General features: G+C 33.6%; 1 long non-coding RNA gene across 1 annotated transcript; it reads left to right on the forward strand.

The window, feature by feature from the left end:
• Positions 1 to 1,036: 1,036 nt before the first annotated feature.
• LOC148604387 (uncharacterized) lies at positions 1,037 to 15,082 on the forward strand. Its single transcript, XR_015916153.1, has 2 exons — positions 1,037 to 1,162; positions 14,738 to 15,082. It is a non-coding gene; the product is annotated as an uncharacterized LOC148604387 (long non-coding RNA).
• The last annotated feature ends 468 nt before the right edge of the window (positions 15,083 to 15,550 follow it).

Here is a 15,550-nt window from a genome sequence, read left to right on the forward strand (position 1 = left end):
ATATTTAGTTGGAAATAATACAGACATACGCATGTCATAGTAAAAAACCGGCCCGGACCGAAACCCAAGGGGCTTTCGCCAAAAAATTATAAAGTCTTGTCTCTAGTACCTCAGTCTTTTACTATCAATATAAACCTTCTTTTGCAAAAGATGTCCTAGCAGCTTCTGTGCATGATCAAAATGTCAATTAAATTTTTGGCAAAAACATCCGACGACACCAAAACATCTAAAGATATGGGCATTGTCATTTTACGATTGCAAAGTTGTCTTCAATGTTGAATTACGTATCCTGGTAAAGAACCAAGCAAGAAAAGTTCACTGCTCAGTGCGACTTTGCTACTCAACGACCTGAATTTATTAAATATATTTTGTCATTTTTCATTAGTTGTTTTGCATGCATTTTTCCTCGGTCTCTGGTTGAGTTTCTGCTCTTTTTATATTGCTGACTACACTGTCTCGTCCATGCATTGTTGCACTGATAAGTACCTACACCCCTTCGGTTCTCTCTTTTCTCATCTCTAGATACTTAATTTTTTACTTATGCTTATGTACACATCAATAGTTGGATAAAAACTTCGGAATTTATTCCCAATTCTCATAAAAAGTTAGGATCTCCTAAGATGATGGGTGAAATTTGAACCAAATGGCCAAATTATCAGGCGGGTTGCATAAGAAGCGAAAACGAGCTAAATTGCCATACCAATTTTGCGATTTTGTTTCCAACAATTAAAAAATTGGACTTTAAGGAACATTTAGTGGAAAAGTCAGAGTTTAATATTTCAATTTGAGTAACACATTTTCTTTACTTCAAAGGCTCCTGACTTTAAACGATCGTTTATATGTGGGATATGGTTAAATTCTTTGCTTTTAACTCCTATTGTAAAAGAATAGATTTTGAGTTATCTCTAAAATCATCCGAGAAGTTTGTCGCCATTTTAATAACAATGGTATTGAATATTGAATATTTTTTTACCATTGTCTTCCACAATATAAACATGAACCTTATGTTTTTTTCCATCATAATTACAGAATTACACGCAAAAATGTATGGGATCATATGTAATCCTCGACCTTTATCATCAGTCTCAATTAAATGGTAAATTATGTGCAATTTCACTGTGAAAAGACATGGCTTAATACGAAGAATGTACAGATGGATGGCGTAAGTTAATGATTAACAAAAAAAATGAAAGTTTGTGTCTGAATTCACCCCACATTGACGTAATCGATTCGTGAAACATATATTTACATATATTTATTAAGGTATAATTTAAGTATTAAGTTTTAAAACATGTATACACTAGATACCCCCACAATGATATGACCTGAGTTTGTGATAGAGTAGAGTCTAGTTTCCATTTTATATTTGATTTTGGACCAGTCGGACCTTCTATAAAAGTTAAAAGCTAGACTGTACTCTTCCGATAAGTGTTTTACTTAGATCTCCTTCACACTTGTGACGTGGTATAGGTTTTAGATTCACCTTGCAGTGGCGGATCCATAGGGGGTGAAAAGGAGGTTGTCATTATCATGTGTAAAATTAACTAAAAATGGCAAATAATGTTCTAGCATCCCCTTTTTCTGATGAACCTCGGCTGGCACCCTTCTTTTCGAAGTGTCTGGATCCGGCCCTTATCTTGGTTATTTATTTTTTGTAAGTCTTTTACTTCATTCCTAAAAATGGCAAGGCACGATCTCTGATTTCCTGAAAATTGTTTTTATGCATGTGTGTGAATGGTTATAATTTTTCTTAGTTCATCTCTTGCCCATGTGCCATAAGTTTTTAGTATTTTTGTATAGCAGTCCCATTAAATAATGATACTTTTTATCCTCTACTCAGCATTAAATGGTCTTACTTGAAGAAAGTGAATTCTCATTAGGAATTTTAAGACTAAACGTCTGAGAGCAACTGACCTAGCAACTGACGCCAGACATCTGATTTACAATGGTGACATTTCGGAAAACTTTGTGACCTTCACGATTTGCATGTTGGTTACAAATAAATCGTTAGGTTATGCTATTGGGCTGAAACGGTATTTCGAGTTTAAAACTTTTATAATTACATAGATACTGAGTGTGATTCATGCAAACCTGTCAGTGTGGTTAGAGAAAGTATGATATTGAGATCAAATCGGGATGGACACGGGTTTGCGGAAATGTCAGAAGTACTGAATCAAAAAGAAATTAACTTGCCATAAACTTTCAATAACTCTAGCCTGTTTTAAATAAAACATTCAGAAAAAAATAAAACGTTGAATTTCTATGTGTTGACCATATCTTTAAAACTCGATACCTGATGTTAAAGATTCGGAAAAGAAAATTGTGACCATAAAAATATGGCAATAAGCACTTAGATGGTATATGCTAGCAATAAAAGGGTCGAAATATGAACTTCCCTTGTCGGTTATCTCGGGTATAAAGTATAAAGTTTATGTTAAACATGCTTTAAATGTAATGACCAGTCTTTTTGATGCTTCGGCTCTCCATTGTCCACTGGCGACACTCAAAGTATTAATTTTTGCACTTGTTCGTTGCTCGAGCTTTATTTAATAGAGCAAGACGAGAATAAAGTAAGTCTTAATGGTCAATTTTCATTTGATGTTTCCTCTAGGTAAATCAGTTTTCTCAAACCTGCATTTTGGCAACTGACATAACGACTTTTAGGGGGAAGTAAATGAAGCAAAATAATATACAATAGCCGGCTTGTGGTAACAGTCTTACACTTTTTTGAGAGGACATACATTCCCCCTGATTAATGGTTTGTCATTAGAGACGATTATTGGTAATTAGTTGTACCTTTGTCAGATCAGTGTAATCATTATCAGCGAAATTGTGACGGATAGTTTCCCGACTTTTACGTCTGATATCTGTGTTAGTTGTTGTATAAAATACATGTGTTAAGTGTAATTTATCATAACCTCAATTGAACATTAGCGGCAACATTTTGCTAAAAGAAATATGATATTGGCGACAAAACACATTTCTTTTGTTTAACGAAATAAATACGCCATTTATACCCTATTATTTTGATAGAATCTTAAATATTGTGTAAAAAAGATGTTCAGTTAGGATAACAAGTATAATAGCTACTCTGAACTACCTGATAATGGAAATATATCAATTTGGAGTCAAAATAACGTATTCAAGTATTTGGAAGGCGGTTGTCTGTATGTACTGCATGGGAAAGAATTTTCAAGTCAAAACATACACAAGCCAAAAGTCAAGAGAGTATTGAAAGGTTTATGATCCGTTACAGAAGCATTTGATTTAAATCATAAACCGTTATTCTGATTGAGGTCGATAGAGTCAACACTAGATATCTATTCTTTATTCGTCACCAAAGACCAATGTTCACACATTTAATCTTTTAATCAAAATCCATGGACACTGTCAACACATCTGTGTGCGAATTTATCTTTAAATCTATTTTTTTTTCGAAAAGACAAAGAAGATAATTTCATGTTGTAACAGAATTTAAGTTTTAGTCGATGTGTTCATCACGCATTCAAATGATAAAAATCAAATCTAGCTTTGTTTCCGTTAATTAAAACCTAAATATTTGACAGTTTGTTCAGAGGTGCCATTCCTGTGCTTGTTTTCATTTAGTGTAACCAGAAAGTTTACTATCACCAGTCATTCAATTTGATAATAGAATCTGTCCACCATCATTTCTATAGCACCTGTCCACTATCATTTCTATAGAATCTGTCCACCATCATTTCTATATATACATATAACGTTGATGTTAAGTTGAACTAACAATATTTACCTGTGGCAAGGTTTCTATCGTTCAAAGCGAATTAAACAGACGTTTTCAGTTCTTTTATCAACCACAACAACACTATTTACTGTAATAGTAAAACTCTCCATGTGATTACGATTTGATGGAAGAAAAAAGATATACCAGATTCCTGGTAAAATGTTTGAATGTATTATTTTACCTTTATACTATTATACACCATTATTGTATGTCTGGTTATAACCCTACCCGAAGTTTATCAGAAATAGCAGACGACTGTAAGCATGCAGTTCTTGTGCGAGATATTCAAAAGTTGATAAATTTCTTAAAGAATAAATAAAGTGAATGCTATTAAAGGCGCATACAAATATGCAGTAAACAAAACAAAGTTTAGGTAATTCGTGTCAATATGCAAGCTTCAAGAACAAGTTTCGACTTCATTTATTAAAAACAAATATTGTGATAGAATTTGAGGTCTACATGTTTAGGCTACTATAGCATCAACCATCAATAACAAAGCGAATCCTCATTTCAAATTTCATTACAGGTTCAAATTAAACTAAGAAGCAGATGGTGTTATATTTTTGGTATGACATTTAAATGTAAAAAAAAACTAAGTAAATTGTAAAACATCTCACAATGTTTTGAAAATAAAAATAACAAGTCTTCCAATTAAAGGATTTAATCCCTATAACGATTGTCACAAAAAAGCCGTAAAATATGTTCAAATGCCGTGAGGTAGAGCTGTGTAGCTGACACCCGTGTCATAGCATTCATTACGAAGAGTATTATCCAACGCAAGTGAAAGGAAAAACAATCGACCGGATATTTAAAATCTTCTGTAGTAACACGGTGAAATATTTTACAAAATTTTATTGGTTAATTTAGAGATCTGAAGCTCATTTTCTTCAAATTTAAATAGTCACGCCGAAATCATGTTTGTTATCATTAATCGGGAATTTTTGACAGATTTTCAAATTGATTTATTCTGAATCATCCTGTTTTGTATTTCTCATCAATATTGATTCTTTCCGTTTTCCTTGGACCAATATTTTTTTGCTTCAATACCATTACGCCATTTTGAGATAAACAAAAGTCTGAAGTTAGATGACCATGTTTTAAATTCTACTGTCCGAACTCTTTCAGCCAAGTTTAATGTGTCGGGATTTACACATTACAGAGATTTTCTATTGAAATCCCATTCTTTTAATAGATCTCATACAGACAGGTTAATACGTTACGAAATAAAGAAAAGTATGCAAATTACAGGTAAAATAGAGATTTAAGGTATTTATGTGAGATCGATTACAATACCAATTAATTCAGCAGACACAAATCGCCATTTATAGCTAGAAAACAGTTGACGTGCCTTGGCGTGCTCGATTTATGATCCCTCTTATTCCATTTGAGCTTGTTTAATAGTAATGCATCATGGGTAAAGCTTGACACATCTTTAGAAAAAGTCTTGGGGTTAAAAGTTGTAATGACAAATTTATAGTGGTCAGTCACTTTCAGTCTACTCATTTGTAAGCTTGCAGCTCGTGTTACGATGTTACTGATTTTAATATCTCGGTGCTTAACATCCACTTTTTTGTTGTACGTTTCATTTTAATATCACTGGTAATGATGACAAGTGAGTATTCAGTTAACACAGCATATTCACTTTTATTCAACGCAAAAGTTTTCCTCCGCTAGTAAAAGTACAAATTATTTCAGAGATGAAGGCTGTGTGCCGAATATAACAAGACAATATGTTTTACATTATTTTTTTTCAACACCCCTTTATGGAAATTTTAATTTTTCGAATTTGTTCTGTTCTCTGAAATGCCTTCTAAGAACCAACAACATCAGGAAACATGCAATCAGAAATGATTTGGATGGGTGAAATTTCCATCTTTTGGTGAAAGACAATAAAAAAAATACTTGTATCTCTGCAGAACCTGTTTTGTTTTCATACGATCAACAAGTTTGGAATTTCACAAATCGTTCAGTAACATTGCCGTGAAAGAACAAGGCTTCTTCAGGGGTAGTGTTTAACTTACACAATGTAAAAAAAAAATTACTATGTAATTTTTCTTTACATACTTAATTAAAAATCAAATGTCAGCTGATCAGCAGAACAAATGTAAAAGACATTATCATGTAATAAATAACGTTAATAGGGTGGTATAAATAAGTTTTTTGACAGTCTATGTACGCTAGAGGCCCTGGGGTAGGTGTTTTCCAACCCCTACACAGCCCATAATATTTAGTGTCAAAATTTGGTTACAGTTTATTTGATAGATGTACGAAATCTTATCTGTATGTAATGTATCTAAATGTTTCGTTTGTTTAGAATTATTCATTTACTAAATATTGACATGTGTCAATGGATAATGGAAAGATAAATGGCAAATAGATCACTGTAAATTAAATTTTGAAATATTTCATACATGTACTGTATTGCCTATTCTTACATAGAGCTATAGCTAGCTTATAAACCTTGCCCATCATGTCCTAACCACAGGTTGACTTGAATCGTGTTTCCATACCTTTTATCTCCTTCCAGAGTATTTTATGTGTCCTGCAAATCTGTAAACGTGGGATGATTTAAAAACAGTATTACATTATGGATTGCAGCATTCATGGTTCAAGTGTAAACCAATCTTGTCTGTGCTTGAGCATCATACTTGTGCAACACGATACAAACTGCGATACCGCAATACTGTATGCCGCAATACAAATGTTTCTGTGACGCGGAGTGTATCCTGTTGCACCTGTCTTAAATATGTAGATGGATCAAGTATTTGACATAAAAGTATGTTGATTCTAATTTCATATAGTATAGACTTACAAGAGTTAATCTACAGTTAATCTACAGGACATAGTTGTATATTTATTCCACATTTACAGTTTCAGACGCAGTCATTTCCATAAAGTCGATGCGTGCAAATGCCAGTCAGTAAAGGATGCACCACCCCATATGATTAATTTCTCAACTGCGATATGTATACTGGTATAGATAGTATTCCATGTTTTCTTATTAACTATAAAAGACATGCGAGATAAAATTTCTGCCTACAAGCTGTGAAAATATTTCACAGATTATTGAATTTTTTCAACTATTGACAAATCAAGTTACATGCTAGATAATTTATCACTCAATGTGTATATACAGGTTTAGTTGCAAATTTCTCATCTTACGTGAAAATTGTTTAAAAGGTATTTATTCTCGGTGCGAAAATACATAAAACAGCAGGTATCACTAAAATGTGTGAAACAAGACCCGACCTCAATCACAATGATTGATGAAGAATATGATACAAACATCGTAAAACTAATCAAATCTACTTTAATAGGAAATGATTTAATCCTGAGTCTCTCAATTTAAGGGTCAGAAATGTACAAAACTTGTGTCAACAAAGTTAGATTTACGACGGTTTAAATATATATATTGAACATAAAAACTTTATTTAAGGTTTTATTACTCACTTGGCACTTTGTAAAGAAGGCGAGCGTTTAGTATCAATTAAGGTTTATATAACACAACCATAAAAGTCGGGAAACCCTTTCCGTATTCCTTTGAATTTCTGGTTCTTGTCGTTCTTATCGGTTCCCAGAATCGGCTTAATCATTGACCTAAGTACCGCACTATATCTAGTTATCACATTTCGTTATAAAACAATCATTAAAAGTGAAATTAAGTACACCATGTAAAATCTTAAGACCATTCCTAATACCTATTCAACCGATTCGTACAAAAACCGAGCCTTCATTACGTTGTTCTCTCTTTCTTTATTTTAACTCAGTAAATAAAGGGTAATAACAAATATACTGAATTTTAACCAGTAGTCAAAAGAAGAAAATATCATTTAACAAATAGCAATAACAAGACAAAAACAGGAAAGTTGGAAACAGCTACCGCGATGGTTGACTTGCTACAGGTAGTAGTAGCTGAAAACCAAGTTAAACGCATTTTTACACTCATTATTATGCATGTTCGTACTTAAATGCATTACCTTATTGGTACAGCGCTGCTACAAAGCGTGACTTAGAAGAATATCCAATCAAAGGCCGATGAGAATGGCAAAAAATAGATATTTGTCAACAGTAAATATGGACAAATTTAAAAATACAATATGAAAATGCTTTTTTACAGCACAGTTATTCGATAACAATCGTTACAACATGTAGTGCTACATTAGAAATTTATCTCGGTCTATAACGAACTGATAACACAACATATAACCTTCTAGTTTTGGAAGCTAGTTTCTATAAATCTTTTTTATTTGTTAAACAAGGACGTTAAAACCGCCTTCACCTAGTCACTTTACTTAGTAAGTGAGGTTACGAGTTCGTCTACCGCTGTTTGGAGCTTGAGTATCAGTTTATCAGTAAAAAAAAAAACCGTTGCGAACTAGAAACCACTGAAAGAAAAAAACAATTAGCCACTTTTTAAATAGATATTCGGTGTAATTAAACAAATATCATGACAGCGGAGGTGTATTTGCGAAATTTTTCCTTTGACTGATGTTTTTTTTTTTTGTTGTTGCACTCTCGGACAAGATATAACTGTTCAATATACAATATTCCTTTAACGTTATGTAGATATTAGGTCTTGCCTGATTTTAATCAAACTTTCTTCCAAGCTACTAATATGTTCACATACCTTCACTTGCTGATATTTCTGGGCGAACCATAGAAATACACCCAGAATACCCAAGTATATCCAAGAATGCACAGAAATACCAAAGAAAACCTCAAAATACACTTTAAACCTTCAAATTCATTACAATATGTTTTTATTTGATGAGAGATAATGTTTTTATTCGGTTTTTATTGATGATATTTTTTTGGACAAACAGCCGAATTTACCAACAATGCTACATATGCATGATAATTATGGCAAGTCGTTGTAGAATTTATTCCCGATTTATTGATATAAAAAATCGAAAGTACTTGTTTATTCAATGATCTGTGGTTTAGTTTTTATAAGAACTGATGATTTACTCGCTGCCGAAACATTTTAATGTAAAATGAACGCAATACCGAAAATCAAAATGAGATCAAAATATTCGACAAAATTTCATCAATTTTTCGAAATTTTTTAAATTTTCATTTCAATATATCATGTCTCAGTAAAATATATATTTATTCTATAATTATCATTACTATATCCTATAATGTTTTGTGGTATTCTTGGGTGTTCTTGTGTATTCTGTGATATTCTTGGGCATTTCTATGGACCCAATTCGGGGTGCAAGTTTGAAGACTTTCAGGCCCCGGAATTCAAGAAGAAATGTATAGATATTTACTGAACAAATCTTGAAAAAAAATGTTTTCGATTTAAAGACGAGTCGATTGATGACTGTGCGATTGCATACTAGACGGTGTTTTCCTGATTGTCCCACATTTGAAAATTAATGGTAAAAAAGGGAAAATTATTTTATGGGACAATGAGGAATAGGTATATGGGACATTCAGGAATTTTAAATGATGGACAATCAGGAATTTTAAATGATGGGCAATCAGGAATTGTTTTGATTGTAATTTTGCTATGTAAACATATATTTATGATTTGTTCATATTAATAACCAAATACAAGTACACTTAGTCTACCTACTATCTAAAATTTGTATTTCAAATTTCAATATCACATTTAAAGCACTAGTTAACTCACAAACATAAAAGTACTAAGAGAATTGGTAATTACAAAACATGTCATTAGTGTTCAACTCTAAATTCAACATATATGAAGCTCTGTCTGCGTACTAGGTCACTGTAACTTCATCATTCTGTATTGTTGGAGTCTGGTCTTCATCGGTGTGTACTTTTTTGCGTTTGGCTGGTCTGACACCTCCGGATCAGGATCATGGCCAACTTCACGGCTACTTGCTTAACTTTATGGTACTTAAGTAGGCTGTAGATTTTACCTCCTGATCATCTTCTTGAAGCCGCTGCACTCCTTCCAGGTGATAGTTATAGTTCGTGATCCTCCCGTTTTTGAATTGCTCCATAGTTGCCCAATAGGAAGTAACGTCAGTGAGTGCATGAATGTTGTCTGTTGCATGAGTCGAATCTTGAGCATTAAACCATACGTCTGCTACTGATGCCAGTGTAACAAGTTAAAGTACCACTGGCCGATGAACAGGTCGACGAATTGTTGTCTCTTTGTAGTTTGATTAAAAGTTCAGTGTTATGTTGTACATTATCCCTCATACATTAAGTGTAGTGGAGATGGCAATCCTTATTGATGATCTGGGGAAATTGCAGCAAGCTGTATGACAGTTTCGTAGTCGATAAAGAAAGTAGTTGGTTGTTACATAATCTGACCTAGAGTGCAGGTTGTCTTAAGTAATTTAAAAAAATGAATAAGAAAACTTACTCTCTCGCTATTATATCTTTGCTATGGCTAAAAAGTCCTATAAAAAGTGATGTATTGAATGTATTGAATATAGAATAAATAGGTTTTAAATAACAATTTTCATATTGGAAGAGCTTAAAGTTACATGCATGGTAGCCATATAGAAAAACAACAAAATAAATGTCAATCAAATATCTCAAAATTTTCATAATTCCTCGGAACTAAAAACATACCAGTAGTTATTAATCCCTTCAATCAATGCTAATTGATGGTTGTTATAGGAGTACATATGCATGTACATGTATTTATAAAATGATTGTTTTTGCTAATTTTGTGATAAGTTATAACTTTAAATGTTCATATTTACATCTTTTTATCAGTTGACCAGTAAACAGTAGCAACTTTCTACCCTGAAATACGTGTGGTACAATCAGAACTAAGAAATTTTTAAAAGTGGGACAATCAGGAATAAACCTACTAGACAACCCCTTGCTGAATAAAATACTTTGGAGTGATTAATTGATCAAAACTTCTACAAACATGATTTCAGTAAAACATCTCGTTTGACGTGTCCGATGATTGTTAATAATGTCATCAAAGCATATGTAATATTAGATCAAAGGATTTCTGGACAGGTAAACATATATACATGTGATACAGGTAACTGCAGGTATGATGGATCATGATCTGTTATCAGACAGGTAACATGTACTTTTCCATATCTTTATTGTTCAACATAATAATTATCAATCATTTCTTGTGTAATTAATAACATTTTTAATAAAACATTTGTAGCATCATGATCGGGTGTCTTTTTACGTTGAGCCAACATCAGTACATACTAAGTACACGTATACGCCAAACAAACACCAACATGTAATATTTTCCTGCATGTATGACCGGGGTTGATTATACCAATACATGTACACGCCAAACACCAACATGCAATATGCTCCTGCATGTAAGACCGGGGTTGATTCTACCAATAAGCATTACCGCAAGAGTCAACTTTAAATGAATAAGGATCACAATCGATACTAATGACCATCAGTTATATCTGGGAATAACCGGTAATTTCAGGATTAAATGTTCCCGCTTCCTTTAAGGCACATGCATGTCGTTGATAGGTTTGACGGTGAACTAAAAGTACTGTTATCTATGTATTGCCAATACTAGTAACATGTCCTGTTGTTTTTAATTCCTCGGTGCACAAGTTTTATTTCTTATGGAAGGAGATGTTTTCAGTAGTAGTCAGTAATGAGTTTCTGTTGTTAACAGAATGAAGTATTGGGTACAATATATCTTACGAACATACAAACAAAAACAAGACTAAACAAAAAACTATTTGCAACATATCTGGGCAAACCCAATTTCAATTGCAAAATTCAATTTAAACTTAATGGCAAAGCCGAAACAGTTTTACTCACGTTTAAAAGATCGGTTAGCCCTTGTGTTGCCCCAGTTGACAAAAGCCAACACTGACTGTTTTAATATCCTACTTCTTGCGTTGAAAATAGAAAATATAAACCTAAATCAATGTTAAGTGTGACGAACTCTGACCTATTTCAGCTCTTTTTGCTTATTTGTTATAAAAGCGTGTAAGCTATGATTTCGTGTCATGATAAAAGTCCAACGATCTTTAGAGCTCATTGACTCAATTTCAGGTGTTAAAAAAGAGACAGTATATTTCCTTATCAATATTTGTTTTTGTTATTTGATTTGACTGTTTCAGTTTTTAATTCAATTTAGAGGATATTTCACTCTCTGAGGGGTATTTACATTTTACTGTTCTAAAGTGACAGTTCTGTTACAAATGATGCTTTACGAGTTTTAATTTAACTGAGATCTTGATCCACGGATTGGAGCACCCATTCACATGGAATTGATTGCCGATTATCTGGTAATATCGCACACATTTTCTCCTTCTACCCATGTAATTATACTGTAAATAAGGATTAGTTGCACATTAGAGGTTATTTCCTTAGATAGGTTCGTTGTAAATCATCATCAAACTGCACGCACGACTTTGAATGGAGTATTTGTTTTAGACCAATACTCCAGTGTGACACAAAACAGAGGATTACTGTAACCTAGAGATAGCAATAATCATACAGATACCCACAGTCTTCTCTGTTTGTCATCTGATCCTCCTTTTTGATTAATTTGGCACTAAATCTTCTCTAATGGAAGAACCTGGTGCCCCGTGTGCATTTATACTTCAGATGGAATGGAAATACGTTGTACACTGTAATTTCCTTAATATTTCAATACATTTTCTGATGAAGTGTACTTTAGGAATGCTTTCTAGAATAAAGACAAAATAATCCATTTCCTATTCCATAATCAACTCAGTACGCGAAAACTTAAGAGAGTAATCAAAGGAACCAACATTTTAGCGGAAATCAAAATTATGTAATCCAGGTACAAAGACCAGACATGGAAAACAGACACACACGACAAAGAACATAAAATGACCAAAATAATACAGACAAAGTAACAAAAGTAAATGAGGAACTCGGACTCCACAAAAAACTGGAAATTTTGCGTAGGTGTTATTTTCGCAACATTAACACAGAGAAAATATCCACGAAAATACCTCCATGCACGTGCACATTGGTTTCCGATGTTCCCAATCCGAAATGATTGACCTTCTAAAACGCAAAAATATTGCCCCTCAAAAATTTCCAGCATTATGTGTATATTGATAATTTAAAAGTATTACTATTAGTAGAACTGTGCTGAAAACTGTACTGAAACAACGCCATCGTAAAACATTTTTAAAAGAATTGGCATGTATATTAAAATTAAACATTTTTAACGACATGAAGAAACCAAGGAAAAATACTGTAATAATTGAAATATATTTCCCTTTGTGAACCCCTTCAAAAAGGTAGATTCGTGTCTCTTAAAACTAATCTCATTAAGCACTACCAAAATATGCTGTTTTGACATTTCAAGTGCATTTGTCGTAAATAGGTGCATTCATTTTCAAACTGATTGAAAGAATTATAAAGAATTAAGAGACCTCAACTGTCTGATGGCCATTTATTTTTATAGATATTTAACACTTTTATAGGGCTGTGTGTTTGTTACTCAATTTTCATAAATAAAGTGGTTCACTATTATTATGCTAGCTTTATAATCGCTTTGGTACCGATGGAGTACATAGGCCATCAACAACATTCCTCCATGTAGTTCTGTTTTGTGCCAGTCTAGCTGACCATGTCTTGCCACTTGCAAGCCTCTGCTTTCATTTCAGCTTGTAGATTTCTTTTCCTTTTCTTGGCCTTCCAACTTTTCTTTCCCCTTGAGAATTCCATTGCAATGCCTGTCTGATGATGGCATTTGGGAGTTTCGTAAGGTGTGACCAATCAAGAGCTATTTCCGCTTCTTCGGTTCTGACTCTATAGAGAGTTGTTCTCCATTATTATGCTTTATAATATTACTTGCTCATCAAGCAATGACGTGTATTTTATCAATAAGACAATTATAATGAACAACCCAGTCCGCCCTCATTGGGCTGAGCTCAAAAGAAGGATTACATATATACTGTTGCCTGAAATATGGAACGCTATAACTGTCTTATCTGGTCAATTATATTTATACGCGGTGCTGTTTTCTTTATATTCGTTACTTTCTTATTTATATGCGGTTCTAGATGGACGTAACTTATTTCAGGGGTTTACTGAGATAAAAATAGCATATTTTAGAAGTTTCATGTTTTGAAATCGTTTCTCTGTTATTAATACATTTATATGTTAATCAAGTTTTCGTTATATCACTACATTTGCGCAGAAGAGGAATTACACCATGTATTATTTGTTATTTTGCGCGCGCGAAAGCGCAAATTGGAGTATGGACATGGTGTATATATTTTATTCTAGATTTCCTCGAATATGAAATCGTTAATATTTTAGTAATTTATAAAGTATGGTCTATATCCTAGAAATGATATATTACTTTCTGACTGAATCACCAATTAACTAAGTAGACCATCTGTAAATCTATCTCCCTAGATGTTGCCCCGTGCAGGTCCGGGTGTTAAAAGAATAGGCCTGCAGCACTAAGCTTGTCGTAAAAGGTGACTAAATAGTGCTCAGAACCCTGGCCGGGGGCTAGGGCGCTCTGCCCACAGAGCAACTGGGCTGTGTGCCCCAGGTGGTGGAATGAGGTACCCCTGGTGTGTTACATGCTGAGATTGTCAGGCTATAATACGGAAATCCTGACTGCAAACCATAGTGGTGCACCGTGTTGGGAAAGATGCCACGTTCCTTGCACGTTAAAGAACCCTACTGTGGTATTCTCCCGGAGTAGGAACCATAGGGCTCCGCCACAGGAGGCTAAATTGCCCGACCCTACCCACCTTTCCCTATTTCCAGTGGCAATCAAAATTTGTCGACCCCATTGTCCTTGTGTTCCATCCCTTTTTCATTTTATCATCATTTCATTTTCATTTTATCATCAATTTCATGTTCATTGTCTGAATATAGCTAAAATATTGCTGCTCGGACGTTAAACCCCAACAAACAAACAAACAAACAATCTCCCTAGGTGTTAAACCATGTAAAATTAAAGTAATGAAAACAATTACCTGTTAGAAGTGTGCTTGAACTCAATTTCAGTGTCATTTAATAATTTCAGAATTTCTTTTTCAGCGAAATACGGACTTAAGTTGATACGCTTCAATAATTTTCACTGTCAGTTATTCCATAAGGTGGGAACTACGGGCTTATGTATCAGCCATCAATATCGGCTGCAGAAGATAAAGTACCCGGATCAAAGAACCTAGATGTGATATCACCAAGTTTGATGTCCCAATAAAATAGATGTGATGAAAAAATGACTTTGACTGAAGATAACCCCGAGTCAATACTAAGATTACAAGATATACAAATATTAAAACGTAGTAAAATAAGTGTGTAAATGGAAATTTATGGAAATTATAACATATGTTTATGGAGAATATAATTCCACTGTTGAAAATAAAACATGGAGCTGTTGAGCGATTAACTAGGTTTATAGTGCAGATTTTATCATGATTTTCTTTCTTTTTTTCTTTTTTTGTTGCTTGTCCCTTTTTAGCTCACCTTAGCTGAAAGGGCTATGTGAGCTATTGCCATCACTTGGCGTCCGTCGTCCGTCGTCGTTAACAGTTTTTCAAAACGTACTTTTCTCCTCTGACACTATTCAACCAAGTAGAACCATATTTTGTGTGAATGTTCCTTAGAGTATTCTGCATAAAATAATGTGAGGTTTTTTTTATCTGTCGAGAAACACACTCGCCGTCACTAAAAAATAGAGCAGAGGACAGTCAGAACTTTTTTGCATATACCTCCAAATCGTTCGGTTTGGAAAATTGTGACGGAAAAAAGTGTTCAGCATAACGAAATCTATCTGTGGTCAAATTGTCGGGTAAATCTGTTAAGCAATGTTGGAGTTATCGCCCTTTTTGACGTTTTTCTTCGCTA

Source organism: Perna viridis, chromosome 10, assembly GCF_037379345.1.
Source record: "Perna viridis isolate PV_CMFRI_1.1 ecotype Kerala chromosome 10, ASM3737934v1, whole genome shotgun sequence".
Taxonomy (NCBI): Eukaryota; Metazoa; Mollusca; class Bivalvia; order Mytilida; family Mytilidae; genus Perna; species Perna viridis.